Here is a 7,780-nt window from a genome sequence, read left to right on the forward strand (position 1 = left end):
AAAAGTTACAAAATATTTTCATCCTCTGAAGGAGATGGAATGTTTCTGGGATTCAAACTCCATCTTTTTACTCTCCTCAATAAATTAACTAGTCTTTCTTTGTAACAGCTTTTCATGTATTATTGAAAACTGAACTACTGCCAAGATGTCATTTAATGTAGGGAATAACGCTCATACAGTTTCAGAATCAAATTCCTGTCATTCTGGTCGATTTCTATGGACATTCATTTTAAATGTATATTAATACTTTCCAACCAAGAAAATCCATTGTTTCAAGATGCACTACTATAAAAACATTAAGACAAAAGTCTGGTTTTGTTTGGGTTTTTTGCCTGTTGTTTCAAGATCTTGCTTCAATACTCAAAATTCAACAAATTTTATGTTTGCTTCTTGAAAGACTGACATCAACAGGATACTACACCTAAGATAATCTCACACAGAATGCAAAAAAAAATGCAAAAAAAGTTCCCAATTATCATTTTACAACAATCTGAAAGCTGCTTCCACTGAAGCAATCACCCAGTTACTAACACCCCTCGAAACCTGTTTAAAAAAAAATCTTGAGCGCTCTAAAAATAAACTGATATATAAACTGTATGTCCCACAATAGGATAAAATTACTATATTTGGTTAAAGTACACAACTTCCAACTGTACAAGGATTTTAAAAGAAAAAAAAAAGCAACACTTGAATAATAAGGAAAAAGGGAAGACCACGTGTGTTTGTCAAACAGCTCACTAATATGAACAGACTAGAAATTACCAACCCGATATGGATGTGAAAAACCCTTACTAGGAGTACATGACCACACACGCCAAACAGACTACTTTCCCCCACACACACACTAGCAGGCATGGGGAAAGCAGCAGCCCCTTTCCATTACCGCTACCTGCAAGCGGCGGAGAAAAGGAAGAGGCAGTACCAATGTCACCAGTCACACTCTCCTACGACAGGGAGGGAGGGAGCGGAGGAGGGAGGGACACCTCTTCCCAAAAACCTGCCTGCAGTGCAGCGTGTGCGCGACCCGCGGGGAGGGCTCAAACCTGCCCCGTCCTTCGGAACGAGAAAACACAGCCCTCGGGGAGATGGGGGAGAAAGAGGGCACGGTCTTCGGGGACACTGCCGGGGGAAGGACGGACCGGACCCTCCACCTCAAACGCCGCACGCCCCGCAGGGGTGACCAGCGGCCCCCCGCAGCGGTAGCAAGCGCAGGGGCCAGCAGCGAGGAGCCCCGGCAGGGGGGTGACACCCCTCCCCAGGCCTGAGCGCGGAGAAAGCAGGCGGGGAGCGAGGCGGTGAACAGCAGCCCCCCCCCGCGGAGGGCCCAGCTCCGGCGTCCCGCGGCGGGAGGAGGCGAGTCCCCCGGTCGCCCTCCCCCGCCCCGTCCGGGTGAGGGGGCGGGGGCCCGCGGCCCCCCCGCCTCGGCTCGGCCCCTCCCCGAAGCCGCCGCCTCGCGGCCCTGGTGCTCGGGCGGCTCTGTGAGGAGCGGGAAGGCTGTGAGGGCCGGGGCTACACGCCCGGCGTCAGGCCCCCCGGGAGCTCAGCCCCAGCCGTCCGGCCGCGGGGCGCCGCGGTTACCGTGTGCGGTGCCGAATTCTCGTGGTGTTTGTCGAGCGGCTGCGATAATGGCGTCCTTCCTCGCGAGAGATCTCCCTCTCCTCAGCGCGCAGGCGCCGCCGCCCTGCGCCCGCTCGGCCCCCGCCCGCCCCGAACGGCCGCGCAAGCGCACGGCAGGCGCGGCCTCGCGGCCGCCCTTCACCGAGGCGCCGCCGGGAGAGACTACAATTCCCAGAGGGCAGCGCGCCGGCCCTTCGGTACCGCCCCCGCCAAGCAGGCCGGGACCTGTAGTACCTGCACCGGGAGCGGTGCATGCCGGGACTTGTAGTCCGCGCCGCACACCCGACACGCGGCACCCCCACGCCTCGCACACTAGACCCACGCACACGCGCTACACCCACACAACGTGTCCCCTCTCTCTCCCCCACTCACCCTGAGGCGCGCACCGGGCCCTGCCACAACCCTGAGGGCTCCGCAGAACCCTCTTGCTCGGACCGGGACGCCACGACAGGCTCCAGCCCTGCGCCCCGGGACGGTGAGGGACAAGGCGGCCATGCCTTCCCGCAGCCTGCGGTCACGTCCTGCCGAGCGTGGCTCTGCGAGTCCTTCTCCGACAGCGTCTGGGGCTACCGCAAACTCCAGTGTAACATCTCATTTTTTATTATTATTCAGCATTTCCAGACCTGCCGGGCAATGTAGCCACAGGGGTTGGCCGGCGGAGTTGTCAGCAAGCAGATTAAACCTGTATCTGCACCTCGAGAGCCGCCTGCGCTGAGCCATTCACACACTGACACGTTCCCTTCTCCTACTCCTTCCTCCGGTCCTTCCATGAAATTTCTCCCTGCTCAAACGGCTCCTGAGCGCTCGCACCGCTGAGGTGGGACGAGCTGAATGCAAGCTGTCATATTAAGGAGAAAAATGTCACCGTGCTCAGAACGCAGCTGAAGAACAGGCAGCAAGTGGGAATTTGCTAAATTAGCTCATCAGACTGATTCTTCTGTTGCTTCGTTCCTGCATTTGGTGTGAGAACAGAATGACTGGGCGAAGGTGGAAAACCTTCTGTTAACCTTCTGGGAATGATAAAAATATGCAAAAGTGCAAAAAGGAAGCATGCAGGAAATATGCAAGTAGCTCTGAAAGACGACAAAGATTAGACTATTTTACTATATCCTTGTATATCACAGTGTTGCCCAAACCAGACCATCGTCATACTTCGTTTTTCAGCTTCAGCGTAGCCAGCGGTGACTTTCAGAATTCTGCATAAAAATACTCCTTAAGCTGCTTAATTCAGTTCTGCGGTGTCACGACGTGCAATCAAATCCGCTCTGGTTCAGCTGTAATTGGCTACCCTGCCATCTCCAGCCCTGTGGCTACGCGGAGCCGTTGCCACGGCTGTTGGGCTAGTGGTTTGAAACGCTGTTCTCTGGCACTGTAGCTTTGTTGTGTTCAAACTCAGGGTGTCCACTGCAGGACTTTTGTACCTGGAACAAATTAAACAGTGCATGTCACAAAAGCGCCAGTCTCTAAAGTGTTCCAGCAACTGCTCCTGCTCATCTGGGAGTTACGGAGGGAGTCTGAGAACAGGACTTGAGGGGTTTTATGTTTCAGGCAGGGAAACTTGTGCTGGCAGAGGCACGTGCACCTTGCCTTTCTTCGAAAGCGCTCATAGCAACTTCTCGAGCTGGCGTTTTCAGTATTAAAGAGTTGTTGTGAGCCTGGGAATTAACAGCCGGTGTGTTAGGAAAACCCTTGCTTCTGCTTCCAGATTTGTAACTTCAGCTAAGTCTGTTGATTTATTTATTATGTTCTCTTCCTTCACAAGCAGATTAGGAAGTTCAAAGGTTAAACTACTTAAAAACTGACTTTTCACACAGGATTATTTCACGCTTTGCTGCACGGATTTGCCCTGCAACAGATTTGCCAAACAGTTTCTGCTGCACTCAAGCAATTGCCAGGTCCCAGCTAGAAAAAAATGGGACATAAATATCAGTATACTACCTGTTGTGGGAAGTTGCTAGTAAAAGCCTTTGCCATCATAAACCAAATGCGATGTAAAAGCTGTCCTGTTTTCTCATCAGTACATTCCTTCCCAGAGATTATTAACGCACGTTGTGCTGAGGATGTGAGATCCTGCTCCTCTCTGTACAGCCAGTAAATCATTTCTCAGCTAAACCAACACAAAACAGAAAAACTTTCATTGTTGTAAAGCAATTATACTATCCACCTATAGTCGTCAAATTAACTGCAGGAAATACTGGCAGGATCCAATTGATGTCTACATCTTTGATCACAGATAGCAACATAATAAAAAAAATAATACAGCAATTTATCACTGAGAAAGGCCGCAGCACTACCTTCTGCTAACGAGTTGGTCCGCTCTGATCATTAAGGCAATCTGGAATATACAAGTAACTTACCTCTTGTAAGGGTTTTTTCCCCGTCTTTACCAGAGATATGATTTTAGATTTTTTTTTTCCCCTATCATTTCTTCCCACACAGGGGGCATTTCCTTTTAAAATTTGGAATTACACCAATAAGTGACAAAGAGACTCCGCTGTCACAGGCTATCCCTTGTCCCCCTTGAGATTGACACAGCCAGATATGACATACTCCTCATGCAGCGTAAAGTATGACAGAAAACATTGTAAAGAGCAGAAGAAAGAGGATCTTTCTGTTCACAACCTCACAGTGGAGACCTCCTTTGTGCTTAAATCAGAAGGCCCAAATTTGGCTTTTAGTCTTTAATTTCCAGCACCAACACATGAATGACTTTTACCCAGGGACTTTTACCCCGCCTGTGCTTCACAATCTCCTAAGCTTTATGAGCTTTCAAAAGTGTGTTCACCTGAATATTTCTGCAATAATGTAATGAAATCGAGTGTAAGTCCCCCTCCAGCGAAGAAAGGCTTCACTACACCATGGGATAAGAGACTGCCCATGAGGAAGCACCGGGAAGAAGTTGATACGCTCTAAGTTCTATTCTGATTTAAACCATGGTAACTTGCTCGAGTGCCTACATCAAATCCATTCTTATTTTCCTTCCCCCTTATAAAAATGAGTAAGAACTTCAGGGTCCTAATATATCAATTTCATTTTTTAATTTTATAGAAGAAAATACATCCTGTTGCCCTGTTAGTCTGTTGTGTCCCCCCCAAAAAAATAGATATTGCTTTGTTGTTTTATTTCCCCACCTTTTTCATCCTCTTTTTTTAGTCTCTCTCTTGCATTTTATGTATGTGCTAACTTTTCTCTTGTGTTACGAAGAATCATTTGGTTCCAGGAAATATCTAGCTTATTTTACCGTTGTATCAGCATTCATTTACTATTGTTTCCTAAGGAAGTTGCTGCTTTCACATGTTTTGTGTGGATCAAAAGAGATCTCATTCATTGGTTTCCTCTTTTTTTTTTTTTTTGTTAGGGGAAAAAAACTTACCATAGCATCAAATGTAAAAAATTAACACACTGTGCACACAATTTTGCAGCTGCATCAGCAGCAGGAAAACAAAGGTTGCCAAACAAAGCATTTGTTTAAACAAGTGACAGGCATTCATAATTATACTCACTGCTGAGCATGAGAATATAGAAACAAAGGCATGAAGAACACAGAAGATGTGATCAGGACACAGAAGTAACTCCAGAGTATTTGCCATAAGAACTCTGTAGGAATAATTTCCTTTCCTTGGATAAAATCCTTGATCACATCCTATGCTATTACAAACAAAAAGAGTAGCTGAAGTTCCCCTGTTTATTCAGTTTCTGTTTGAGTGAGTTTATTCATTTGCTATATACTAACACTCATCACTGGACAGGGACACAAGCACATTCTTGTGAGCACAGCATGCACCATCTTGTGACATAGTGATACTTAATTAAAAGTTATATAAAATACATTTTTTAAACAAAGGTAATATTAATGCTATTTGTAAAGTTGATGTGGCATTTCTTTTATCAACAGATAACTTCTCTGCTGTTGAAATCTGTCGTCAGTTTTCCTCCTCCAAGTACATACTTCCTCATCACTTTTCAGACACCGTGTCCATTTTCAATTCTCTCAGAATCATTTTTTTATTTTGTTACAGAAAACAGGTCAGGATCAAGTGGGTTTTGCTCCTGAACCTACTTCAGCGAGCTCTATGACTTAGGGCAAGATACAGACATTTTCTGTTCTAGCTCTGATCTCACTTATGGTTTATGAAGATCCTCCTAATTTTCATGAATGAGGACGGAAGAAAAGGCCTTGAATTCCCCCAGCAGAGAGAAAAACATCATTACACGTTTGGTCATCCAGCTGGTCAAAGTTCATGGTCTTGTCAGATCATTTTTGCCAGTCTGAGAAATGAGGTGAGAAGGGTCAGGCACGATCACAATGTTCACTTATTTATTTACACACTGTTCCATCTCCCTGTATACATCATGGAAAAAAAAAAATGAGAGGAGGCTATTCCCCTTCTCAGAAATCTGCCATTCTGACAAGCTCTGTATTTGCACTTTGCCCAACTGTGATGTTCCCAGGATCACGCTCACAGCTGTTTCTGCTGCCCTTTTACCTCTGTTACCCAGCTGGTATCTTTACCCAGTATTTGCTCGTTTGCCCAGCTTTGCTCAGGTTTGCCGCAGACCATGTTTACGTGGTCAGGTACCATTATCATCATCAGTCTTTTTTTAATCCACTGGGATTATCAAAAGCCTGAAGGGGAGCTCATCACATTTACTGATTTTAGAGGATTTTATCCTTTTCTTCAGACTGAAGGTTGCCTGAGAACTGCTTTTTCATTTACTGTGTAGTCCCCACCTTTATATATATATATTTTTTTTTCCCCGCAGACATCCAGATACATTGATGCTATGTAATATTTTGTATCATTAATGCTATTATTCCAAGCAGAATTTGACTGACCTTGTTCTGGACCTGCATCCCTTTAGACACATGTTCAAAATCGTTTGCAACGTAACCCCATTTTTTCAAGTGTGAGAGGTAAAATAAACTAAGTGTAAATCTTCATCAGTGGCCCCTCAGCAAGTTTCCATATAACACCACATTTGTCATATGCAGGACGGTAGGGCTACCGTTCTGAGTGGTCCTGACTGCTCCAGAAGTGCAACAAACGCCAAGTCCTGCACTTGGGATGGTACAATCCTGTGCTGCGGTACAACCTGGGGAGTGACTGCTAGGGTGAAAAGCTCTGGAGAAAATCACTGCGAATCCTGGAGGACAAGTTGAACATGTAGCAGCAGTGCACCCTCGCAGCGATGGAGGTTAATGGCATAGTGGGCTATATATTAGAAAGAGCCTCAAGTGACTATTCCCCACTACTCAGCACTTGTGAGGACACATCTGGAATACTCTGTCCTGTTTGGGGACCCCTAATGCAAGAGAGAGAATGAAAATCTGGACGGAGTAGAAATGGTTAGCAGGCTGGTGAGCTCTGTCGCATCACAAAGTGTCCTAGCAAAATCTGGACATCAACAAAAAGCATCCCTTAGGCTGAAGTAATGTCTAACATGGGAAGTGGGAGCCAATCCAGAGAAACGAGTGTTAAAGCCACCCAGTAGTGACCTGACTGCTTTGTGAAAGCTGCCCTAGGTGGTATTTTTAGCTAGTCCATGGGGGTTCCCCATAGACTCCTCAGCAGCAATGCCATCCCAGGCAGCTCCCCACTACTTGATTGATCATCCTGTCAGCTGCTATAAAATAAATAGGTGAGAAAAATGTTAATTATGAAATCACTTTCCTTCTATCTTTTTAATTACAGTAAAACCACAAGACTGTATTTTTTCTGAATTGTTGGGTTTGACTTGCCAGTGTGGCAACTGAGACAATATTAGGACAGGAACACCCTTGCAAGCATGATGCCAGGAGAAGTAGATCTCTTAAACACTAAATCAAGGAGGTAATTTTCTCTCTGCAGGTAACAGCATTCATTTGAAGTTAACCAGAACGTGAGTACTGGCAACCCTCTAGTAAGCATCAGAAAGAAAACAAATATTGATCTTCTCTGTCTAGTCTGGAGGCACTTACAGCAAAAGTCAGCAAGAAATTTCTAGATTTTTACTTCTCTAGTTTCTGCGGAGACAAAGTAAGCACATTTCCATTGTATACAGTCACACTCCATATATGAAATTACCCACAATTATGAGCAACAATAGAAGTCTGATTTTGTAGTTCTTCAGGAAGAACCCCTAGCTTGATAATGGTTTGCTCTTAGATGCTCTGAAGCAGGCA

At 46.0% G+C, this 7,780-nt stretch overlaps 1 protein-coding gene across 4 annotated transcripts in view; it reads right to left on the reverse strand.

The window, feature by feature from the left end:
• BANP (BTG3 associated nuclear protein) overlaps positions 1-1,700 on the reverse strand; it is a 153,014-nt gene extending 151,314 nt beyond the window's left edge. For 2 of the 4 annotated variants that reach the window (XM_075765763.1, XM_075765761.1), the window contains exon 1: positions 1,579-1,700. The gene's annotated coding sequence lies outside the window, so the exon portion shown is untranslated. Of the gene's footprint in view, positions 1-1,001; positions 1,351-1,578 lie in introns of those variants that run through there. The other 2 variants (XM_075765764.1, XM_075765762.1) reach the window with 2 other exon arrangements.
• Positions 1,701-7,780: the final 6,080 nt, after the last annotated feature.

Source organism: Balearica regulorum, chromosome 13, assembly GCF_011004875.1.
Source record: "Balearica regulorum gibbericeps isolate bBalReg1 chromosome 13, bBalReg1.pri, whole genome shotgun sequence".
NCBI classification, from domain to species: domain Eukaryota; kingdom Metazoa; phylum Chordata; class Aves; order Gruiformes; family Gruidae; genus Balearica; species Balearica regulorum.